This window comes from Nannospalax galili, unplaced genomic scaffold (genome assembly GCF_000622305.1).
Source record: "Nannospalax galili isolate Female #2095 unplaced genomic scaffold, S.galili_v1.0 scaffold235, whole genome shotgun sequence".
Lineage (NCBI taxonomy): Eukaryota > Metazoa > Chordata > Mammalia > Rodentia > Spalacidae > Nannospalax > Nannospalax galili.
The window spans coordinates 5199691-5212858 of record NW_008338118.1 but is presented as its reverse complement, the minus strand read 5'-3'; positions in this window follow the sequence as shown (position 1 = coordinate 5212858).

Genomic DNA, 13168 nt, shown 5'->3' with positions numbered 1-13168 from the left:
GATGTCAATAAAAATAGGTAAATGCTGGCAAGGGCATGAGGAAAACAGGAGGTGTGTACGCTATTGGTGGGTATATAAATTCTTACAGCTCTGTGGAAATCAGGTTGGAAGTTACTCAAAAACCTAAAAAGTACCTTATGATCCAGCTTAACTCTCCTTGGTATGTATATGAAGGAATTTAAGACAATATAGAGATAATTTGATGCCCACATTTATTGTGGAACTGCTTAAAATAACCAAGTTATGAAATCAGCCTGGGTGTCCATCAACAGAACAATAGATAAAGAATATGTGGTATGTTGTATGGACATTGGAATATTACATAGCCATAAAGAAAAATAAAATCATGTCATTTGCAGGAAAATGAATGGAATTTTATAGAAGCATATTAAGGAAATTAAGCCAGACTAAAAACATAAACATATGTTTTCTCTAGTATATAGATCTAGACAAAAAAATCAACAACATGGAAGTAGAAGGGGATCTGTTACAGAGGAGGAAGTGGATCAAGGAGATGGGAGGAAAGTGTGACACAAGACAGTAATGGGGTACTTGAATATGATGAAAATATGTTGTATGCATGTAAGAAAATGCCATATTTAAACCCATGATTGAATAATAAACATATGATGATAAAAATAAGCCATGAAAAAAGCAATGTGATCTGTTGTACATAGTTTAGAAATATTTTGATCCAAAGGGAAAGAGGAGGAAATCTTCCCTGAATTGTCGAGGGTTTTGTAATTATTCTTTCTTGGGTCTATGGAACAAGGTCAGGTTCCCAAACTGAATTTACAATTTGGCAGAAAAGAAATTATTCAGTGAGTCAACACTTCAAAGTGAGCACTATGCTAATCAAGGCAATTAATATGTTATAAAGCTATTAGTAAAAAAATTATTCTCTAAACAAATGAGAAGAGCAGTTTCATATATGTATATATATATATACACATATGCTCACACATATGTGAGTACCTTTATTAATGGTTGTTCTCACTTCAGGGCACAGAGAACATATAGGCCATGTACATCCTTAGGAACTTGGTTTAGGTAATATCAGGCTTGTCACAGAGAACAGGACTGAAATGACAGTGGAACTATTTTTGTGCCTAGCCCAAAGTGCCTATACCAAAATCTATAAGTATTTGAGTTTTGCAGATACTGCTGACCCTGCAGAAATGAAATGACTTCTCTTTCTAAAAGTGTTTCTTAGTTGGCACCATTTCCATTATTTCAAATAAATGCCACTCACATTCCTAGAAGACAAAAAGTTTAGCCAAACACAGTCAAGTGAGTAACACCATGTAACATATTTCCCCGTAGGAATGGAAACTTATCAGTGAATGAAAATATAAATGCTTACGTAGTTCATTAAAATAGAAGTAAATTTTTATAATAGGAATCAAGTGTCCTAGGTTTCTCACTAACTTCTTCCTTGTTTTGTGACGTATATTCTTCTTAAGATGAAATATCAAAATGGTTGGATATTCTTGATAATTAGACTAGTAAGTATCTCAGTTATAGAGGTTAGAATGAAGATTAGCCAAACGCAAAGCATATCCCATATCTGCTAATTAGAAGGAATGTGAAGTACTTCCCAAGGCCCAAGCATTTATTGTGAGAGACACAAATCTTAGCTAGTAACTTCTAGAGGAGAAACCAGTATCATATTGAATAGAGCATCAGCCTTAGCAAAAGTTAGATGCTAAAAAAAGTGGTCTTTATAAAACCCATGATTTTCTCATGTATGGTAACTTGCACTCTGCCAGTAGCTTAACAACTATCTTCTCCTTCAACTTCTTTTCAGTAAATGCTCAATGAAGCTTCACTTAAAGAGGAATCATAGAGAAGTATTATAATCCATAATACTAATGACCTTTTAAAAGAAACCCTGGGGGTAAAAAATCATTCTTGCTTTAAAATGAACAAGTCTAGAACTTTGGCAATTTAGTGGCTTCCATGAGAAAGCAGTACTTCTGAAGGACCTTGGGCCTACTTAAAGCAGATTCTGTAGGTGGCCATATTCTTTAAAGGCCATTCTTGTATTTGTGCTGTGATGCTTCTTTCTCCTTTGCCTGTGGTCTGCCCTGTTGTCTTAAGAGAGCTTTTACATGTTTTCAACCCCTTCTTGCAGAATGTGTAGGGAATCTGCAGGCATCCTATCATATCCCTGTGGATGATCAAGAGTTTACAAGTTTTATTAATAGATACCTTTTCCATAATCTAATCCTGGTGGCTGTCCATACATTTACAAACTCTACTATAGGTATCTTACTATTTTAGAGAGCTTGCATCTTGATTTGGACTTTATGGGCTGATATTACCTGCTTATGTGTCTGTTTTATTCCTTGCTTTTCTTAGTGGAAGGAGTTAATGACATAATTCACAGAGAAGAAAGCCTTGTGGAATTTGACAGTAGTAAGAAGCGGTGGTGTGCTAATTTGGTCATTGAACATATCACAGCTTGGCATCTCAATTTCAGCTATAGCAAAGTGCTAAGTCAGGCATGCAGATGTTGAAGATGCGACCTCAGGGGCTCTTTCAGGCTGTGAAGACTATTGTACAGATTGCATTTTGATACTGAGAGGCTCACTTCCTCCAGTAAGGAGCTAATTTGTACAGCTTGTTGGCCAAGAGTGACAGAATACACACCATTCCTACAGCAGGCTTTCAAATTGGAGCATTAGTTTCTAGGTCCTACTTAGGCTATTTCAGAAGTCATAAAATAAAAAATGTTGAATATTACATATATATGTATGTAAATAGTATAGGTATTTGGATACAAATTTTATACATATAGATTTATAGTTATCAAAGTATAACCATACACATGAAATATATAAGTGTGAGGACTTGAGTTCAGAACCCACATAAAACCCACGTAGCTGTGTGTGTCTAATCCAGTTCTGGTGAGGCAAGATGGGAGGTAAAGACAGGAGAATCATGAACCAGCTAGCCTGGTCTATTCAGTGCTGAGCAAGAAGAGACCTTATCCCAAACAAAGTGGAAGGTGAGGACCTCTATGCGTGCACTGTGGAAAATGAGCACCATCACTCAAACATGGGAACACACACAAATGCACACAGTTATACATAAAAAATAACAATTCTGCTTATTTTAAAATATAAAAATGGGCAAAAGACTTATTTTGACATGGTACAAGGTAATGGTTTCATTTGAAACTTGAATCATATTTTGCCAAACTGGAAGCTCTGTTATGAACTTCCAAGCATTTTATTTTATTTTTTAATTTAGCATACAAAACAGAAGATTTGCTTATGGCATTTTCATCCATACCTGGATTTGTTTGATTCTTCTTCCTTCCCTCAAAGTGTTTTCAATATAAAAAAACTAAATAGTATTGAGATTCAAAACATTTTATTTATTATTTTTATTTTTATGTTACAAGTGAATTGCCTGCATGTATGCAAGTGCACCTGTGTTGTGCAATGCCTATGAAGGTCAGAAGAGAGTGTCAAATTTCTCTGGAACTGGAGTTAAGTACAGTTGTTAGCTGCCATGTTGGTGCTAGGAATCAAACCTGGGTCTTCTGCAAGAGCAGTCAGTGCTCTTAACCGCTGAGCTATCTCTCTAGCTACAGAACTCAGATTTTTTAAATGTAATTTAAAATCTTTCATTAGGATCTATATTTATAAAATGAAACTTACCTTAAAAATAAACCTTACAGTGCTGACACAGTACTCCTTTTCCTTTCAGTAAGGTTATAGAGTTATTTGATTTCTTCATTATTATAAATGTTTTAATTTATTCAAAATAATTGTAATGAGATATTTGTTCTCAACCATGCTATAAGACTAGATCAGAAATCCCAACTGTTCTCCCTGTATCTACCCACAGAATAATGTTCTGTTTAGTTTCCCTAGAGCAGATGATGTGTGTTAAGAGAGACATAGGGGAGGACTAGGGTAGCAATTGCTTTTCACCTTTGGCACAGCAAGATCTGTAGAATGTTGACACGGTGGAAATAGCCAAACAGCAGAGATTGTGACAGGATGCTTTACTTGGAAAATGTTTTCTTTCCAAGTTGGAACAAACTTTAAAAATTGACATCCTTATTCAGAGGGCTTGTCACTGCCACGATGCAAAGTCACGGCCTCCATCCAGTACCCGCATCACGAGTTTCTAAAATGCTGAACATCTCACAGTAATGTCTTATTCTGCTTTCTACATTCCAGCACATTTTGCAAATACTAAGGAAAAGTTCCTGAAAGTATATCTTTCTCAGCAGTAATTAGATACAATGAGATATTAAATAAAAGAGAAAACAGAAAAAGGTGTGTTGGGGGAGGGTGAAGGGGGAGTTAGAACAGGGAAATGGAGGATGGATGTGACTGTAACACATTGTATCCATGACTGAAATTCTCAGAGAATAAATAAAAAGTAAAAGGAGAAGTGAATGTAGCAAGTTTGTGCTTCTCCTCATTTTACTAGAACTAGATGATACAGTAACATGTGCTCCACACCATGGAGGTCTATTCAGTCTTTACAAAATTTGTTAATAATATACACTTCTAGCCATGGAATTTGATGCTATGGCCTCTTTTGCACTTCTGTAGTTTGCCTGAAGACCCACTGATTTTTTCTGTGGTCTGTGAGTTTTCATTGGCTTTTGGCTAGTCATCAGTAACATTTTATAAAACTTAATCCAGTGTTGTTACTGAAGTAACATCATAAGATGTGAATTGTAATCTAGACTCAGTTGTCAATGAAGCAAAACAATTGTAGCACGTATTTTGACGGAAATAACATAGAGACCATAAAGACTACACTTTTAAACTAGAGGCTTGCAATTTTCCATTTATGGAAGCGTAAGAGCAGTATAGAACACAAGGGGCGTGTATTCTAGCTTAAGACCAGGACTGAGGTTTCTGCCTACGGGGATAAATGACTATTGCAAGTATGAACATGTAGCAGCTTCAACGGTTCTTGTTTATGAAACTAAGGCGGGATTGCAGGTGTTACTGTCCTACAATGTTGTAACTCACTGTTGAAAGTAAGGGACAGATCCTTTTTGTGTTATTTTCAGCAGTAAGATATTTTCATATATGGATAATATGGTATCTGAGACTTAGAAAAGGGTTAGTAAATGGCAGTCAGTGTTCCTGGTAATGAACTTACTGTGAATTACATTTTTGGATCAACTCTCAGAGAAGACATGTTATTTCAACCACAGCCACAAGATGGGAGTATTTCCCTTTATAGTTAACTTTTTGTTTTTTAATGGCTGCTGAAGGAACTGAGTTTTGTTTTGTTTTGGCTCCTTCCTGGTAGAAGTGGTTTATTCTCTTGAAAAGAGAGCAGTTTTAAGCTTTGTGTGTCTGTATACACACAATACACAAATGCACTCCAGCTTCAATGCTATTGAAAGTTATACATATTGGTAAATTTATCACCTATCTTAATGCTTCTTCTGAAAAAAATCTGAATCACTTTTTTCCACTTCCATGTAGATATAATGCATCTCAGTGAGATTTTCTAGGCATCATACTTTTCCATGAAGAGGAAAGTGAGAAATCAATTATACTTCATGATTTCACTTTGGCCAGTGCAATCTGTGTCTAAGATGAACACTATATGACACAATCTCAAAGTGGATTGTTTCTGATGATGTGAAGCCTAGACAATTAGAAAATATGATCTTAAAGAAGAGTGGAAGAACTGTCTCTAAAAGATTGCAAACATTTTAAATTTGTAAATTCACAATGCACAGGGGAAATGTAGTTTCCTATGAATGCACTTATCTGACATACTTTCCTCAGAAGGATTGGCATGAGTGCAACTCACACATTAATTGTTGCATTGTTTAACTAGATTCTCTTCATGTGGATTCCTACACAACTCAAAGGCTCTATTTTATTCAGATGAAAGCCTTTGTTAGTGAAATATATAGGATTCATAAGAAAGCATTGCATTATTGGCTAGGAAATGACATTGGTTCAGTCCCCACAAACAAAAATTGAAGTCCTGCTTCATTGAGATGAAAAAGAAGCTCAATGTTTGCCTCAATGTTTGTCTCCTATGAAAACTTACTTGTTCAAGTGGATCTATGCGGAACCAAAATAAAACCAAAAATTTTCAATTATGTCTGCTCATAGACAACATTAAAGAAAATGATTGCCATTTGGATAAAGAGATAAAGTGAGAGGCCTGTGCACTGACAATTACCTACTGAGATCCCTCAAATCCCATTGGTACTTGTTCTTGTTTTTGTATAATTTCACAGAAACTATGAATGATAAATGGTGGAAAAACCATCTGCTTGTTGGAGCATTATACATACATGTATATCTAGGAATATTGCAAATTTTATCTACAGTTGCTCACGGTTGTCTTTTGGTGAAGACTGTGATGATGCACATTTGTTATTCTAAATTAAAAGGTGAATTAATAAAATTTGCTTCAAAACTCTAATTGACACGAAGTAAAAGTTCTTCCTTTCTTCCCTTCTCCCTTCCCTCTTTTCTGTCCTCTTTTCTTCGATACTTTCTTTAAATAAGCGAACATCATTCTCAGAGTTTTGAGTTTCCAAATTTTTCTATTTTATCTCTGCTTACACAAAGCTGTAATATAATGGTAATAATAATAATTGCCAGATAAGGGGCCAATGCCACAAGTTGAGCTGCTTAGAATGAGGGCAGCTTAGATATGGAGAGGGCAGCCATTGTCACTCTACAAGGAGGCCATGAGATCTTACCTGTTGTGTGATTATGAAGTTCCTTCAATAATACCATGATAAATGTTTCAATTTAATTTGATTGATCAAGTCATTTCAACAGCAACTGCTGTTACAGAGGATGGTTCCCTCCAGAAAACGTTTTCTCCTTTCTTTATTTTACTTGGAACAAAGTGACCAGACTCCTAAAAATAAAGAGCTAGCACACCTAGTTTCTGGCATGGAACCTCGAAAACCCCTTGGATTCTGGGTCTTTGGTTTCCTGACCGCCAGATAAGATACTGTACTAGATAATCTAAAAAGTTATGTCCAAGGTTAATGTTCAAGGTTACCTAGGACTGTTTTGTTTGCAGAATGTGTTTTATATGACTCTAGATTTTTCTTCGAATCTGCATAAAGGCTTCCCTGATAAAGAAAGGTAAGTGCTTTGGTTCTGTTTCAGCTAAAGCAGCTCCACTTTCACCTTCACCCATGGAACATGCTGATATGAGCAGCGACCTCCTATTTGAAGAAAGTATCTTAAAATGCTTGACAATTGACGCTACGGCCTGAGTCTTCCTTTCTCCCATTTCATAGAGGGAGTGGAAGGACCCAAAGGGTTAAATGCTGAAATTATGTCACATTACAGTGGTAAAACTCCTGTCAGAACAAAGATCTCCAAGGCACATACATGCCTTTGCCTTCTGTGTCCCATCACTGTAGAATCAGCCTAGTAACTTGAACATTTCAAGCATAGATCATTCACTTTTCCATGTGATTGTTCCATCTTTTGAAGACTATACCTTCCTTGCTCTCATAACATCCTATTGTGAAAACTCATTCTCCACATGATTGAATGAATTAAAAATGGCTTCAGGCCAGACGTGGTGGCACACACCTTTAATCCCAGCACTCGGGAGGCAGAAGCAGGTGGATCTCTGTGAGTTCAAGGCCAGCCTGGTCTACATAGTGAGTTCCAGGACAGCTGGGACTACAGGGAGACCCTGTCTTAGACAGAAAAAAAATGGCTTCAGTAAGTTCTGTTAGATAATTATAGGAGACAGTGTTTCAGGATAATCTTTGAATGGTTTGAAAACAAAAAAATGTTACCTCTAGCAACCACCAGTATCTAATTGCAAGCACCCAACACTATTCATCATATCAAACACCATAGAAGAGTGCATTTGGCAAGCTAGGAGTAGGGCACAGTTCCATGTTCCACTGCTATAGCAACTTCAAAAGATGATTTCTCCTGCCCATACTCTGTGGCACAGAATCCTCAGTTCCTGATTGTGCACTTGTCAGTGTGCTGGAGTAAACCCAGAACTATGTTCTGAGGAAATTCTCTTTTTGCCAATAAGGTGTTTTTTGACCTACCCCAGAGTAGAGGTGCAGTAACCATCTATTCAGCAACATCTTGATTAGGTGATTTAATTGCTGCAGAAAACCCATTCACTGATTGTCAAAGAATATGCTTTTGCTTTTAATCAGTGGCTCAGAATATCTGTACTACAAGTACTAGTCAGAGAGCACAGTTTTGAATTCTATGATGTTCAGTTCCTATCAAAGTCTTGGCATTGAGAAATTATAATCAAGGAAGATTGATGGAAGGCTATGTAAACCATAAAATGCATAAAAAATTGTATCATACCACCAGAAGGCTGTATATTTCCCCCCTGTAGTTTTGTCCTCCTTTAAAGCTGTTTTATTAATCAATTGAATTGGACAGGTGTCATTAACTTACACAGAATAAACAAATATCCAAAGTTCTCAAAGGGACATTCAGGAGATGGACAAATATATCTCAGAGAATACTTTTAATGAAATCTCATGGTAGAAATTCTTTTCAGTTCTTAGTGTCATAAAGTCTGTGGGTTCACTGTTGTTATTTTTCCTTTCAAATTCTTATGAGAAATATGAATTTTCACTGATCTCTCTCTGCTTTATCTTTTCATAGTTCAAACTATTTAAGGGTAAGAAATTATGAGACGAGAGTGAGGATTCTATTCAAATTTCCTCAAGTCTCTGGACGACATGAAGGCTCCATGAATATTTTGTTAAAATAGGAGAACCATAACATTTACCACTCAAGCCAGGATATTTATGAGAGCACAGGGGGAATATGCTGTAACAGCCAGGGTATATCAACACTTTCAGGAACACCAACAAGTGAATTATTTCTCACTACTGTATAAATGCATGAAAAGCAATTTCAGGAAATATGTATGTATACTAATTGTTAAAAAGAAACCTGAAGGACTAGAGAGATGACTCAGTGATTAAGAGCACTGGTTGCCTTTGCAGAGGAACCGGGTTTGACCCCCAGGAGAAACATGGCTGCTAACAACTGTCCATAAATTTAGGGTATCCAGCACCCTCTTCAGGCTTCTGCAGACACTGCATGACATAGGTGTAGTTACATACATGCAGGCATAACACTCATACACATAAAAGCAAATAAAAAAGAAACCTGAATACACGTAAATATTTGACTTGTGATCATCAGTGATAAATTTCTCAGCCTTTCCCCATTCGTTATTGGAACTTCTTTCTCCATTTCACCCTAGACAAGATCATCACAGGTTGGCATGCATTCTCTGCAATCCCATGGACCCGTTTCATGTTGTAACTCATAAGTGGAGATCTAGCCCATATGACAGTGCAGCTTTGTCCTATCCTTCACTAACTCATTACATGATTATATTCCTATTATATATTAAAATACTTGGCACATAAAGTATTTATAATAAAGGTCTACTAAATGAGTGAATGACTTAAAGTATCTTTTGCAATCAGTGCTATACCCATGCCTATGAGAACATGCCCCAAGACAGCTGCTGAATTCTAGACACTTATACCATGGAGCCTTCAGTCTCTGGGACATATTACCAGTTTTTATAGTAGGAGAGAAGGGAAGAAATGCAGTAGATGAGAACTGTTCTTTGTCAGTCTTGGGACTGCTAAGCCCAAGCATTGACTGGGGTGATGCCAAGCTTTCTCTTGCTACCTGTAGTAAAAACATTGCAACTTTCTGATTCAGAGACTTACTGACTTTGGATGGATTTTCTGATCTTATTAAATGTTTTCTTCTAATGCACTGTCAACATACTAGAGATTTCTAAATATTCAAGGTCTAAGTCTTATCATACTTAAATGGCTGTGCACTGACAACGGTGTGTTGTGGGAAGTGTGAGAGTTGCCATGATAGATGCCAACAGTTCCCTGAAAGTAGTGTTAAAACCTGCCTCCCACAAGAAATTGTATTCCATTTACAATGAGCTGATTTTTTTCATTCCGTGCTTCTAAGGACTGAATTTGTCTACATTATTTATGGTTGTCTGCTTTTCTGATGGTGTGGTCCTAAGCTAATGTATCACTGAAGCATTGTCTGAAGAATATATTCTTATTCCAACTTTTGTGACTTTAATAACATCTCAAAATTGATTAATTTCAGTTTTAAAGGGGCAAATTACACTGTGGGCTTATTATAGGCATATATGATTCAGAAAAGTGAAAGAATAGCTTTCATAAAATCATATTTGTAGATATGTGAAGGTGTATTGCTTATATCTATTTCATATACCTTATAATGACCTGTGCACTTTACATAATGCAATGCAATCATTATTTCCATCTCTTAAACATCTTCCTTTTCTAAATATTATGTACAATGTCAATCATAGGTGTTTGTGTGCTTGTTGATGTTACTATCCCCTGGCATTATCTCTAACTGACACATTGCCCAGTTTTGTTTGGGGTACTGAACTGCTTGACAGCCAAGTACTTTGAGTTATGTTCATCCCCGTGCAGCTTTAATTCTTAACTGACTGTTCTGTCAACAAATTCCATCTTTCCAGTCACTCCAAAGGTTATTTGGAGTCAGTGGGACACAATGAGAGATTTATTTCTATTTCTGAAACATTTTCTCTTTTGTCTTGGTTATTATGATGTCGAGACACAAAAATTGAAATTGCAGAATTCATTTGCAATTTCCAGAGCATTGCTCAGAGATGGTGCTAGGATCTTTTGGAGAGCCCAAAGAGGAAATGAACTGAATCGATGTAGATGAAATGGTCAGATAAGAACTCACTTTTTGTGACTCCTTCAAGATGGTGAGTCAGGCTTTTCGTGGATTCAGAGCTAACTTGATTTTTAGTAGTACAAGTCCATTATTTACATGAGAAGTTTTAAGCTAGTCAGGGTAGATTTTTATGCCTTGGCACTTAGAGAATACTATGGGGAGATTTCTGAATGCATCAAAAATGTTTTGATTTATCAAAATTTTCTGATTAGGATACTGATAGTTGGGATGGGGTAGAAATTGTGATGGACAACTAGAATCAATTTGTGAGGACTGGAGACTATTTGACATTTGAAAGAGAACTCACAAGACTATTCTGGGTAAACTTAATAGTTAAAACTTCCAAACACACATTTCCATATTTCTATAAGGATTAGTGGCCCTTAGAATTGAGAAAATATATCCTTCATGATTTTGGTGGATGCTTGATATATTGCTTATCAAATGTCTGTAAGAGCTACTAGTGATCATGACTTGCTGAGGTACAGTTTATGTTGACTGTACTGCTTTATCATTTCCAACATTGCAGGATACAGTTAATGCAGCAGCATTGCTTCATGTGGGCTTATTATAGGCATATATGATTCAGAAAAGTGAAAGAACTTTTACTGAAGTGGTTGTTTTGGAATGTGTCGCTTATATACAAGTCTCCATAACCACGTCATGATTGGCTCTCTTTTCTATTTATTTTATTTATCTTTTTTGCAAACTGTAGCTCCTGTAGATTGCAACTACAGATGTTACCTAATATTGCATGTTGAACATTCTTAGTCTCCAAACTTGAACTATGAAATGCTTCAAAATCAGAACTATTTGGAGCATCTAACTTGATCCCAGTAGCAGAAAATTACAAACCAGCCTTCTGTGACTGTTGAAACACAGATGCACTAAAGTGTGTAAGATTATCTTTAGGATCTCTGTATAAGGTTTGTATAAAATGTGAGTACATTTAGTGTTTAAATTTGGGTCTCCTACTAAATATGTCATTATGTACAGACAAATATTTCAAAATCTGAAAATTCAAAATCTGTAACACTTGTGGTCTGAAACACTGGGGATAAGAGATAATCTTTACTCCCAGCATTAATATTTTAAAGTTATACACTACAGTAGTGCCATGATATTTTCTTTTTACAGGAAGTATTTTTCACTAGCTTATGGATGTAGGGGTGACATTATAAGCCAGCAAAACATATGCAACCTCAGATTTTCATAGATATTTCAAAGGGATTTAAAAACTAGAGAGCTCATTCACAATGTAAAAAGTAAATTTTTTTCCTTAAAAAGCAGCCGATCTTCTGTTGCGTTTATTAGTATAACATGAATCAGGGGTGATGACGTCCCTGATAGTTCGGTTATTGTTCAGGATAGTTTTGGCCATCTTCTGTTTTGCTGAGTTTCCATATGAAATTTAAGGTTAGTGTTTAAATTTCTGTGGAAAACCATATTGGAATTTTTGAATGGAATATTTTCTTAATGTATATTTTTAATTGATTCTTTGTGCATTTCATAGAACACATCCTGATCACCTTCAGGCTCCCTCCCCCATCTTCACCCTATATATTGCCCCTGCTGGACTTCAGGCCTTCTGTCATATATGTTAAGGCCTTTGGAGTCAAAGTTTGTGCACCCAGATGTCCCTCTTGTGTGAGTTCATCCACTGGAATCTAGTCAGCCTATCTAGAGTTCCCCTGTCCCCTTTAAGAAGATCAACTTTCCCTCGCCCAGCTGCCAATAATTCTTTGACTAAGGTTGGGGCCTGCTGCACTTTTCTCTATGCTGGGTTTCGTCTGCTTGAATTTGCATGGATCTTGTGCCTGCTGTCACCGTTGCTGTAGGTTCATATGAGCAATGTTCCAGAAGCCTGGAAGACTCTGTCTCCTTATGATCATGCACTAACTGTGGCTCATAATCTTTCAGCCCCCCTTTCTGCAATGGTTCCTGAGCCATGAGTGAGTGAGGCTTAATAGAGGAGTCTTATCCAGGGACAGGCATCCTGCAGTCTCTTATTCTTCACATTTTGACAAGTTGTGTCCTTCTGTGTGCATCACATTGTATTGTATGAGGACGCTTTGCTGGTAAGAGTTGAGGGATGTCTTAGTATTCTCTCTGTTCCACTATGTTCCATGACCCTTAGGTGTAGAGGTTCCATTGTAGGTGTGTCATTTAGGGCTGGGCATCTCACAGACACTTATTCTCTGTGTTTGAACAGTTGTGCAGCTCTGTGGTAGTCTCCTTCTGTTCGAAAAAGCGGCTTCTTTGATGAGTGGCAAGTGATATACTTGTCAGTAAATATAAGGATTCCTACTTGGAATGAACCTGGCACCTTTATCTGGGATCCTATGGCTAAATAGATCATAGACCCTAGGGGAAATCTTACTATTATTATTCTGTTAAACTGACTTTTTATTATA